The sequence below is a fragment of the Silene latifolia genome, chromosome 1 (assembly GCF_048544455.1).
Source record: "Silene latifolia isolate original U9 population chromosome 1, ASM4854445v1, whole genome shotgun sequence".
Lineage (NCBI taxonomy): Eukaryota > Viridiplantae > Streptophyta > Magnoliopsida > Caryophyllales > Caryophyllaceae > Silene > Silene latifolia.
In genome coordinates, this window is record NC_133526.1 from 70,987,436 (window position 1) to 71,000,898 (window position 13,463).

At 41.5% G+C, this 13,463-nt stretch overlaps 1 non-coding gene across 1 annotated transcript; it reads left to right on the plus strand.

Moving 5' to 3' along the window:
* Positions 1 to 2,524: 2,524 nt before the first annotated feature.
* Positions 2,525 to 2,631, plus strand: LOC141621404 (small nucleolar RNA R71). The gene has a single exon (XR_012532297.1). It is a non-coding gene; the product is annotated as a small nucleolar RNA R71 (small nucleolar RNA).
* Positions 2,632 to 13,463: the final 10,832 nt, after the last annotated feature.

Consider the following 13,463-nt stretch of genomic DNA (forward strand, 5'->3'; position numbering starts at 1 on the left):
GCAAAACCCAAAGTAAAGTCTAAAGCACTTAAAATCCTAAGCAAGCAAAATAAAATGCGAAGTCTCGCGCACACAAAACAATAAATAAAAAGGTTCAACGAAAGCAATAAATTGTAAATGTTTGAAAGAAGTCTCAATCAACTAATAGTTGATCAAGAACGGCCATGGAATGGCCCACTTGGTTGGCTTCTGGCTACTAGAGGTAGCCTCAACTGTGCTCATCTTCTTAGCTGCACTCTTCTTAGCTTCAACATCCGCCGAACTCAACGGGTCAATAGCTTATATCTCTCCCCAGTCAATGATCTCTTCGGACTCGTCAGAATCCAAATCGGACTCTCTCACTTTGACCGGCTCGTCATCAACTTCCTCATCAGTGCCATAGCTAAGGCAACCAAGACCGCCTCGTGAAATGATTGGCTCCTTCACAGCTGGAGCAACATGCGGCTCTTCCTTCCCCAAACCAGCTCCTGCAATGTCTAAAACAACAGAATCTTCCTCCTTCTTGCTCCCAGTCTGGGGCGGAGGTGTTACAACAGGAATAGGAATAGAGACAGGCATATCAGGAAGCACAAAGTATGATTTCTTTTCAGAAACCGTATTGCAGGTGACAGGCCACATGGGGTCTTTCTTCCTAGCTGTCTGGGCGAAGACAATAGAATGCTTCCCCACTTTGAAGGTCAGGGTCCCAGAACCAACATCTATGACTGCACCAGCAGTGTGCAGGAATGGTCTACCCAAAATAATGGGAATGTGGGCATCTTCGGGCATATCGAGTACAACGAAGTCTACAGGGAAGAAGAACTTCCCTATTTGCATGGGGATGTCCTCTAAGACTCCTATCGGCTGGACCGCGGAGCGATCAACCATCTGTACTGTCATATTGGTGACTGCAAACCTATTCAACTTCAGCTTCCTAGCTAGACTCAAGGGCATGACGCTAATACCAGCTCCTAGGTCACATAATGCCTTCTCAATTGAGAAGGTACCTATATTGCAAGGAACAGAAAAACTACCCGGGTCTTCTAGCTTAAGGGGCGCAGTATGAGACAAATAAGAGCATGTCTCCTCAGTTAATGCGACAGTATGCACAGTTTCAAGTGACTTTTTCTTAGACAAGAGTTGTTTCATGAATTTAGTGTAGGCAGGCACTTGATTGACCAACTCAAGGATAGGAACTTGTACATTCAAACTACGAATAACTTTTTTAAATTTATTGAAAGATACCTGTTCCTTCGTCGGCACTAGTCTCTCTAGATAAGGGGCTGTAAGTAGCAACTTAGCCCTCTCCTCTAAATCTCTCATGCCGGCATCGGTGGACTTAGGCTGGAAGTCCACTACCTTCTCCTTATTGAAGCTTGACCCCTCTTCAGACCGTCTCAAATGTGAACCATTGATCGACATCGGGTCGTACTTCGGAATCGGGACGGACCCATCAGCACTCGGGTCTTGCCCCAATATTTTCGGGACTGTCGTACCCCGAAATAAGTGATCCCTCAAGTTGTCGGGCATCGGAGGACGAAAAGGTTCACTATCAGCAGCGGCCTCAGTCGATCGACCAGTGAGGCCAGTCGATCGACTGAGGTCTACAGTTCCAGAAGCTCTTGTAACCCGCACTTCGGTCGATCGACCGGGTATATAAGTCGATCGACTGATATACCTGGTAGACGCCTTTTTCTTTCCACTTTTCGTTCCAGCTTTGTTTTGACTCGGTTCCGGCTTATCTTTTTCAGGGGCATCCTCAATCATAGCAGGCCCCTCCAAGGTAGACCCGCTCCTCAAAGTGATGGCATTAAGGGTCTCCTTTTGGTCAGTTTGAGTCGGTAAGTGTCCCGGAGCTCGAGTGGTACTCTTGCTAGCCAATTGAGCAATTTGGCTCTCTAAAAGTTTCATTCCGGCCTCTCTAGCTTGGGACTCCTTTTGCAACATATTCTTCAACTCAGCAAAGTCAGAATTTTGAGATTGTTGCTGCTGCGGCACATAGGGAGGTTTTTGATATGGTTGTTGCTTGTGAGGGGGCACATAAGCTTGCTGCTGCTGCTGCTGCTGTGGAGGTTGAGTCAGATTCAGGACATTTTGGCTACTCCACCTCAAGTTTGGGTGGACATTCGGCTCATAGTACGTGTTTGTCTGCCTGTAATGTTGAAAGGCAGCACAAGACTCGAAGGGACTAGGACAATTTTCTGAGACATGTCCCTCAGCTCCACATCTTCTACAGACGAAAGGACCGTCTGAAACAGCATTAACATGGTACATCCCTCCTTTTGAAGATCCTCCCAATTCATATTTGTCAAACCTCGCCGTGAGAGCCTCTAATGCAGCTACAGAAGAAGATTCAGCAGCTCTCTTTTGATTGCCTCTGGAATTCCCATATTCAGCTTTATGGGTGGCTAAGTCATCTATGATCTTCCACCCCTTGGTCTCTCCCATGTTCTCAGCAAATCGGCCATTGGCTGCAGCATCCAAAATAGCCCTCTGATCGTCATACAACCCGTTATAAAACTGATTGCAAAGACTCCATTTTTCGAACCCATGGTGCGGTATGGTTCGCACCAGCTTCTTGAAACGGACCCATGCTTCATGAAAGTTCTCATCAGGTCCCTGTTTAAAGCTCGTGATCTGAGCTCTAATGGCATTCGTCTTCGAGGCAGAGAAGTATTTCTTGTAGAATGCCAAGGCCAAAGAATTCCAGTCGATGATCCCATGAGCAGCTCGATCCAGGTCTCTATACCACTCCCTCGCAGCATCACGAAGAGAGAAAATGAACATGGTCTCCTTTATCTGGTCCTGAGTCACGCCAGTCGGCGGGGGTATAGAGCAGCAATAATCGATAAAAATCTCCATATGCTTGGCTGCATCTTCATTTGCAGCTCCCCCGAATTGGTTTCTCTCAACCAAGTTAATATAGGAAGGCTTCGGCTCGAATTTTCTTGCCTCCCCTGGTAGTTCGAATCCTTTGTAGAGATTCGCAGCTGTCGGCTCTGAGTGACTAGCAATAGTTGCTTCTTCGGCCATGACTGGAAAATCTGGAGATGTAACGGTCTCAGCTGATGAATTGGAAACTGGAGAGGAAGGTGGATCCTCCTCAAACAACTCGTTCTCGTAAAAGCTAGAATGAGAACCAGACTCTTCCTCCAGCTGTTGGTCTTGAAACAATCTCCTCTTTGCGCGCAAGGTTCTCTCAATCTCTAGATTGAATGGTAGTAGTTCACCACCTTGTGACCTGCGCATAAGAAGAAACTACAGGAAGAATGTAAGAAGAGCCTAAGGAACAGAAGTCCCTTAAACTAAAGAAAGACTAAAATAAAACAACTAAAAATTAGAACAATTGCCTCCCCGGCAACGGCGCCAAAATTTGATACCCGTCGTTGTGAGCACCAAAAATAATATTTATAATTCCTATTAAAACTAACCTAGGCTAGTAGTAACAGGGTCGAACCACAAGGAGGCGAATGAAATTAAAAGTTGTCTAAATTTAGTCTAAGGTAACAAGTGTGGGGATTGATTTGATTTGGTCTATAGCTAATAACAATAAAAATTAAACTAAAGAAATATATTAAATCAAATATAAAGAAGGGTACTAGGATGGTCGGTTCATTATAGTTTCGGCAAAAAACTAAGACGGTCTAAATCAAACACATGAGGCGGGAAAACAAGAGGTCCTCTCGGTCCACTCTCAACAGATAGCATCTTTCGATCTCGCTATAAGTCCCTAATATCACTAATACTGACTCTCGTCCTGAAAAGTGACTGATAATCTAAACTTTACCTATCTTTCGATCTCAGCATAGTTTAGTCATTTTAATTGGTGATCTAACAACCTTCCCTATCTTTCGATCTAATGGGTCAGTCAAAAATTAAGCATTCAACTAGTCGCATGCATTCGATTCGTCAAATACAACATTTAAATCAATTAAAACGAAGGTAAACCTCACGTGGTCAGTCGATCGACCAGGTATGGCAGTCGATCGACTGACACGCGATTTCAGGCCATGTTAATCTACGCCGCCAACACTATAATTCCCCTACATCCTAGCACGAATAAATTAGCTACTCATACTAGGGATGATAACAACAATGAAATTAACGAAATAGACAGAATAATTCATGCTTAAAATGAATGAACAAACAATTAACATAAACGATAATTCGGTTTCGGGAAACTAACTAACAATTTCTATACTATCAACGCAATAAAGATGAACTGAAATAAGAATAGGGAATACCAAAATTTCAGAGGAATTGTAACGGAATGATTAGAAGTACGAACGAAAATCCGATGCAAACCAATATTCCAAACCCTAATTATTTGATAAACTAAAACTGAATGTAAAATTAGGTAAATTTCTGAATGCCTACTCTGATGTTTCTAGGTTACGTTATATAGCAAACCAACGTAACTTTTATTTCCAAAACCTAAATACAATGGGCTTCAAGTTTCCCAATCTTTTAATTCTCGTCTGAAGTAGCGTCTTGGTCGATCGACTGCTGGGACCGGTCGATCGACTGGGACACAGTGTGCAGTAGCTTCTGGATCCCGTGGGTTGGTCGATCGACTGATGGTACTGGTCGATCGACTGATTTAGCTGGTTCTTGACTTCTATAGTCTCGTGGATTTGTCTTTTGGGCCTTGAAATGCGCACCAAGCTCGTTCCTTTAGTGAATACTTCACGTCAAATGCAATGCAGGATACTCGGGGATGGATTTAGCTCAATTTCTGTTGAATTCTTCACATTCCTGCAATAATGTACAAAAATACGGAAGTAGACGGAAATAGGGAGAAATGTAGCATAAACTACATGAATGAGCTCTGAAATGCGTGTAAAATGAGGTATAAAATATCATATAAATGACACGCATCAATCGCGAAGAGTTTTTGCATCTTTTTATGTTGTTTTTGGTATAGTTAGTAGTGAGTTGTGTCGGGTTGAGTTTGGGTTGGTAGCATGTGTCGGAGTTTTTTGTGTTGAGTTTTGTTGTGGTTGTAGTGTCGGGAGTGTGGTAGTATGTTTTTATTTTGTTGTGGTTTGAACTTCGGGGACGAAGTTCTTTTTAAGGAGGGAAGACTGTAATACTACGGTTTTATGAGTCTCTGGGTACTCTATCGAGTGGGCCTTACTCTGTCGAGTAAGGGTGTTTTGATTTTAGAAACAGTGTTCTGCCTGTAGGGTACTCGATCGAGTAGCCTTGGTACTCGATCAAGTAAGTGGCACTCGATCGAGTACGTTAGTTACTCGATCGAGTAGGTCGGTTAACAGGTATTATTTCGACGGGTTTTGTTAATAACACGGATTAGTATATAATTCATACCGTCATCTTTATTAAACACTTTTACAAACCTAGTAATCTTAAAAAGGAGATTGAGACTACGTTATTCGCATCATCCGTGTTATTGGCAAATCCCGGAGCTTGAGAGGTCGGATTTCATCATTCTTTGTGTCCTTGTGATCCTTGCGTCGAGGGTAAGATCTACGTACCAATTTTATAGCATTTAATGAACTTTTTTTAAACCCTAATTTGGGGGATTGGGGGTTTTGGTGGGATTGTGATTGTTAGTAATTATATGATTATGTGAATAGGAGGAGGATTCGTAGAAGAGCGTTTTTGAGACAGTTGTTAGATCGTCTGCTGCTTGTGATTGCATTTCAGGTAGGGTTTTCCCTACTTAGTATTAGTTACATGATATGTGTGGTGAATTGTGCTGTAGTTATTATTGTTGATTGTTTCAGACGGTTGTTGAGTTTGTATTGTGATTGCTGATTATCTGTCTGTGTTCTTCGGGGCGTGTCCCTGGCTGAGTGGATTCACTTGCGGGAGTGGCTTCACGCCTATGATTCGCCTTCTGTGGAACCCGCCACAGAAGGGATGTGCACATTAATGGACTTGGGTTTATTGCTCGATGGAGATGAGCGGGGATTTAGTGGGTACGGCTGCGGTCCCCAAATGGCGGTGTGGAGTATCTGTTGCGATGGGTACTCTGGCAGGGCTACACACTTTAGTGTGTAGTCAGTTACGTGGAGATTGTTTATGGAGACCAGGGTTTGATGTGACGATTGTGCTGTTTGGTAATTGTTGTATTGTATCTTGTTTTCGTGTAATTAGTACTGACCCCGTTTAATTGTTTTAAAAACTGTGGTGATCCATTCGGGGATTGTTAGCAGTTGTTGAGCAGGTTTGCCTAGAGACTTTTGGGCTAGCTGGGATGTGTCACCACGAGCTGATTAGAGTCTTCCGCTGTCATACTTTAGTTGTTTAGACCTTTGGTTTTTGAGAACATGTATTGTACCTTTTATCAGTTTGGATTTGTAATCACTTTAAACAGTTTGGCTATTTAAATTATGTTTCTTTATTGTCATTTGATTATCATTGCCTCGGGAAACCGAGATGGTGACGTTCTTATACCTGAGTGGTCCTGGTAAGGCACTTGGAGTATGGTGGTGTCACAGAGTAAGTGTGTTTTACGGGTTTGTTTGATGGGATTTGCTAATAACGCGTAGTTTAATATAAAAGGTTTCTCTCATTTTCTTTAATCACTTTTTCACCTTTCTAAACCTTTCAAAAGAAAAAGAAGTTACGTAGTTTTCTCTCGTCGCGTTGTTGGCAAAACCTAAGGGCTAGAGTCGTCGGATAGTTGAGTTCTTTACGCCTGTGAGACCGTCGCATTGTGGGTAAGCTCCTAGTATGATTTTTTTATATCGTTTCATTGATTTTAGTTGAAATCCTAATTGGGTAATTTGGGGGTTTTGGGGGAGTATGGTTTATGTTAGATTGTGATTGTATGATTGTGTGTTTATAGGAGATGATTTCGTTGAAGAACGATTGTGATTAGCTGATTGTGACGATCTTGGTGATTGCTTTCTAGTTAGGGTTTCCCTACTCAGTATCGGCTAGATAATGTGTTTGTGATTGTTGATTAATTATAATATTGGTTTGGTTTTGGTGATTGATGTTAGCATATTGTTGATTGGTTGTGTAACTGTCTGTGATCTTCGGGGTGCGTCCCTGGCTGAGTGGAGTCACTTGCGGGAGTGGCTTCACGCCCTTGATTTGCCTTCTGTGGAACCCGCCACATAAGGGATGTGCACATTAATGAACATGGGTTTATCGCTCGAAGGAGATGAGCGGGGCTTAGGTGGGAACGGCTGCGGTCCCCCACTGGCGGCGAGGAGTACTTGTTGCGATGGGTACTCTGGCAGGGCTACACACTTCGGCGTGTAGTCAGATGTGTGGAGAGGAGATGGAGTTGTGGAGATTGTGTTGTGTTGCTTGAGTTGTTTGTAATACTGTTTCTTTGCAGCTGTTTGTTTTATGTAATCAGTACTGACCCCGTTTAAATGTTTTAAAAACTGTGGTGATCCATTCGGGGTGGTGAGCAGTTATTGAGCAGGTATGTTTGATGCGCATGGGATAGCTGGGTTGAGTCATCACGAGCTGTTTTAGAAGCCTTCCGCTGTGTCGAACGTCGTTCTTTAGCTAGTTGGTTTAACATCTGAGAACCCTCGTATTTTCTTTTATCAGTTTTGATTTTGTTTGTATCGCTTTAAACTTTATTATTATTTAAGTACGTTTCGTTATTGTCTATTTGATTATCATTGCCTCGGGTAACTGAGATGGTAGCATTCTCATGCCTTAAGTGGTCCTGGTAAGGCACTTGGTGTATGGGGGTGTTACAAAGTGGTATCAGAGCGACGATCTTGAAACCTGTAACCAATGAACCTAATGAACATAGGGAGTCAAACTAAAATGAACCCGGGTAGAAGTTGTAGGAGCTAATGCAAAGACTTGGGAGACGTCCTAAAGTCGCTAACTCGCCCTACAATTTTGAACCAGTCACTATGGGGTGTCATGGGATCGCTATGTGTTTACTAATGTTCTATTGCGTATGTTGGATGATGTGTTGTATGAATATATTGGATGGATGAGTGTTATATGGTTGAATGGAGGTGTGGTGGAAAAGATGAAGGTAATTGTTCATGACAACATGAATTGTGGTGAGGATCGCTACTTAGTTACTATTGTTTATATGCATATGATTGGATGAATAAATTGTATGAATACGGGTATGAATATGATCTATGAATTGGTTTGAGAAGATTAAGTAAGGAATTGCATGAGAATATGAAATTCATGTGGAGAACATGTTTATGTGATGGAAGTGGATTTTCTACTTTGGCTATGTTAGTAACATGTGAATAGGGGATTTTATGTTGTATATTATGTTATTGTTGTACGTAAAGTTATAGAATAAAAGCATGTGGGTAAATCATGATTGACAAGTTAAATAATCTATGTGCATGATGAATGTTGTTGCTTGGCTTTTGAAGATAATAACATGTGATTAGGAATACTGGTTTTATGAGTATTGAGTTGTTTTTGTTTACCTTGTTGTCGTTTAAGTTGTTTGGAAGTAGAAATCAAGTAGTTGTGTTTTTCGATTATAGAGAGGTTGTATTTAAACTGTTATAAATTGAGATGTACATATGATTTTGATGTGATTCTAATTGTAGGTGGTAGCTTGTTCTTTTACGATTCTAACGATAGGTCACACGCCCAAAATGACCAAGAAACGAGTGAGATATGACCGTTTTACAAAAATTGGACAGTGCTGAGAAATGCGTAGGGTACTCGATCGAGTGGGCCTTACTCGATCGAGTGCACCTCTTGTTACTCGATCGAGTAACCCTTACTAGATCGAGTAGCCCTGGTAATTTGTTTTACATGTCTCTGACCTTCACCTACTCGATCGAGCAAGTCACTCACTCAATCGAGTGACCTGTACTCGATCTAGTGACCCCTGTTTTGGGTCATATGCTTATATTTTGACTTCGTTGCCTATTATGTTTAATTCAAAGGTGTTCTTTTACTTCCTTATGCATTGTTTTACATATGTGTCGGTCCTGATGCGTAAGTTACCCAATCTTGTGATGTAAGAAGTGGCACCTGTGGTGAGTATGAGTTCGGTGGGGAGGACATGCGTTATATGTGGTTGTGATCGGTAGTGGAAAAAAAAAGGAAGATTGGTAAGGCTTATTAAGGCATGGAGCATGTTTTGTGAGATGATATGAGCGATATGATTGTGTGTTGAGTAATGTAAAAGTAAGTGAATGTGGGCAAGGGATGATGCGTGTCTAAGGAACGTGAGAATGAAAAGATTGAAAGGAAGGATGTGGATAGTGGCAACTTCAGATGTGTAAAGAATTATGGAGGGAGATGGTTAGGAATCGTGTGGGTTAAGAATATATGTAGTGAAAGGTCGTTTTAGAGGGATTCAGAAGAGTGGTATAGTGAACTTAATGGAGACATGTCGCGACGTGGATCTGTAGATAGTGAGTGAGTTGAGGAATTTGATTTATTAAGAGGTGAAACTAGTGTGTGATTTCCTTGGGCAAGTAACGGTGTGAAACGAGTTTTGGTTAAAAAAAAAGTGTTGGAAGGTAGATTTTGTTCTTGTGGATTGATTAGTGACAAGTGTGAGTAATAGCATGATGAGAGAAGATATATGGTAAGAAAGATTGAGATGGTCCTGATACGAAATAATGGGATTTGAGCTTTGGAGCAATGAGAAGGTAACCGGAGCACTAACGAGTTAGGTAGAAGTAATAAGGAGTTGAGCTATTAATTGGTATTGTTGAGTGTAAAGAGAAAAGAAGGATAAAAGTAAGCTGAGAAAAAATATTGACCGGAGTTATGTGATATAGAAGTAAGGAATCGTCGAGATGTACGATACTATCACGAGGATGTGAGTTAATGGTTATATAGGAGTTTCAGGACAATATGATTAGTCACGAGTTTCGAGGAATTAAGGGAGTAAGAAGTTGGTAGAGTATCTCCATGATATGAGATTTTGGTGGAGAGTTAGATGACGATACAATTAAGGATAGTATTGGGAAGAATGTTGAGGTAAATTTTGTTGGTGGATTTGATGTTCGTTATTTGGAATGTTAACCGAAGATAGGAAATGAACTGTTATATTTAGAGGTGAGTGTAAGAGATTGTTATACGAGCAGTGGTGGTATTGTGGTGTTGTCAATAGTGGTTAAAGGTGATGATGGATAAGAAAGATTGCAATTCTAAAGAGGTTGATTTTGTAAAGGCCGGATTGAAATGTACGGTTGTAAGGAAGTATAAGATGTGGTTATATGAGGCGGGTGCTAGTAGTTGAATATTAATGGTATGGTTATACTTGGCAGGAGGTGATGGTTATGCGAATGGGAGAATATGTTATGAGGGGCATACGAGTTAAGCTCGGGCGAGAGGTAACCTTTATCAAGTGGTAACTTACGTGATCAGGATTGACTAGTTGGATGTGATTATGGGTCTATGATGTGTATAAACGTTTGTGTGAGGTTCTGACCTCACGATAAGTGGTATGGTCTGATAGTCATAAAGTTGTTATCTGAATGTTCTGTAATATATGTTGGATACGGTAACCTAATGGAATGATGTTCAAAACTGACAGTTTGAGTGATCTGGCATGGCTAGTTAAACTTGCATGTGTATTCATGCTACATGTTTATTCCATGAAAAAGGTATGGATGATATTCATGAGGTTCTTACCTGTTTATTCCGTGTAATATGTTGCGTTGTGATCTGGAAAAGCGGTTTTGAGTAAGTTTGCTTGTCCGGGAAGTTGTGTTTATGGGAATTGTATAAGTTGTGATGTCTATCGATGTGGTGGTTGTGCCTTGGGTGGTGATCAGGGCACGATACTTCGTGTTGTGATGCGAGTATTTTTGCGCTGCGGTGCGGCTGTTGGTGGCGGTGTTGCAATGCCGTTATCGGTTGTGGTGGAGTAGGCGGGATGATTACGATTCGAGTTTCGAAAGTACATACCAGTTATACATAGATAGTCGTTTTGTTTGATGTTGCTTCCTGTGAGTTTCGGGTTGTACATATAGATGGTTGTTTTGTTTATTGATGTTTCTTACCAGTTTTAGTTTGGGAGTAAGGGTAGAGTATGACATGGAAGAGAGTTGTGTATGTTTTCGTTGTTGTCATGGTATAGTGATATCCTGTTGATGGGACACAATTGCGAGAGGTTGTTCGAGTACTTGTGATGTTCTTTTAGAGGAGGCATTGGTTGACTTAGTAATGGCAAGTGATTCGTGGAACATGTGTTGTACAGATATGAAAGCTGCAGGTGGTCCATAATCTTTTGTTGAAACAGTGAGTATAGGGTGTTGGACATTAGTATCATGGTAAGTTGTGGATAAGTTTGTGGTAATAAAAGGGAGAACTTGAGGACCTAGTGTGAGTGTGTGTAATAATTGTGGATCGTGAGTTCTGAGTATGGAGATAGGTGCATGTATAGAAGACTATGTCGTTTTGGCGGTAATAAGGAACAGTTGAAGTTTTGGTTAAGCTAAAGATCTTGTGGTATAGGTTAGGTGGTGTGCCGAAAGAATTGAGGTATGAGAACTGTTTAAGTAAGAGAGCCTTGGAAATAGGAATGGTTATAGGTGTTGAGGTCATAGGCGGTTATCGTTGACATGTCGTGGTGGTGAGAATAATGAAAAGATATAGCTAAGGATCTAGTATTAATGAGTTACGAGGACGTAACATTTATCTTAAGAGGAGTAAGATGCGATAAAAGAGAGTTTGATGGTTATGCATGTTTTAGTATAATTGGAAGTAGAGTGTTGGCGTAGCATAAAGGATGGATCTTTGTTGTGATTGATTTTATTAAAGGTCATGGCCGTGCTTGTAGTAGTTCGATGTTTAGGAATGGGAGAATACTTCGATAGTGTTGACAGTTGAATGGTGATGTTTAGGAGTTCGAGAGTGTTGACAGTGGGATGATGATGTTTATGAGTGTGAGTAAACTTCGAGGACGAAGTTCCTTTTAAGGGTGGTAGAATGTAACATTTCGTTTGATGTTTATGAGTGTCTTGATATTGGATTTTCTAGTGGATAATATGTTAGTGAAACGGAGCTAGCAGCGTTTGTGGATGGTAGTTGGTAGTGTATGGAGTTAGTGTCGAGAGAGACTATAATGTAGTTGATACGATATCGTGAGCCATGTTGTGGAGGTAGGAATAGTTGGTGGAGTTGGTGTTAAGAGTTCATGTTTTATAGGTTGGGGTTTTGTTTTGAGTTCTTAGTTGCGTTGTTGTGTCTTGATCGAGTTAGTATGTTTGTTTTTATGTATGGGTTGAACTTCGAGGACGAAGTTCCTTTTAAGGAGGGAAGACTGTAATACTACGGTTTTCTATGTCTATGGGTACTCTATCGAGTGGAACTTACTCTGTCGAGTAAGTATGTTTTTATACGAAACAGTAGTCTGCCTGATGGTGTAATACTACGGTTTTATGAGCCTCTGGGTACTCTATCGAGTGGGCCATACTCTGTCGAGTAAGGGTGTTTTGGTGTTTAGAAAAGTTTCTGCCTGTAGGGTACTCGATCGAGCATCCTGGATACTCGATCGAGTAAGTGGCATTCGATCGAGTACGTCAGCTACTCGATCGAGTAGCTCGGTTTACGGGTGATGTTTTGTCGGGTTTTGTTAATAACACGGATTAGTATTTAAATCATTCCGTCATCTTCATAATACACTTTTACAAACCTAATTACAATGAAAAGAGATTTAAGTTACGTTCTTCGCATTCATCCGTGTTATTGACAAATCCCGGAGCTTGAGAGGTCGGATTTCATCGTTCTTTACATCTTTGTGATCCTTGCGTCGAGGGTAAGATCTACGTACCGATTTTATATTATTTAATCAAGTTTGTTTAAACCCTAATTTGGGGGATTGGGGATTTGTGTTAGTTTTTGTATGGTTAGTGATTATGCGATGATATGTTAAGAGGAGGATTCGTAGAGGAGGCTTTTTGATACAGCTGCTGAGATCGTCTGCGTGTGTTGCATTCCAGGTAGGGTTTCCCTACTCAGTATTAGTCACATAATGTGTTGGTTGTTGGTTGTGATTGTTGTATAATATCGTATTTGTATTGTGACGGTTGTTGGAATTGGTTACTGTTGATAGTTGTAATTGTTTGTATCTGTCTGTGGTATTCGGGGTGCGTCCCTGGGTGAGTGGGGTCACTTGCGGGAGTGGCTTCACGCCCATTATTCGCCTTCTGTGGAACCCGCCACAGAAGGGATGTGCACATTAATGGATTTGGGTTATGCGCTCTATGGTATAAGCGGGGCTTAGGTTGGAACGGCTGCGGTCCCCCACTGGCGGAGTGGAGTAACATGTTGCGACGGGTACTCTGGCAGGAAAAGTGTGTAGTCGGTGATGAGGAGTGATTATGGAGTTTGGGTTATGTGACAGTTGAGATGTGTTGGTTTCTGTCTTATAGTGATTATATATATGATTGTGTGATTAGTACTGACCCCGTCTTTGTTTTGAAAAACTGTGGTGATCCATGCGGGGATGGTGAGCAGTTATTGAGCAGGTATGAGTCGAGACATATGGGCTAGCTGGGATGAGTCACCACGAGATGATAGAGTCTTCCGCTGTAGCT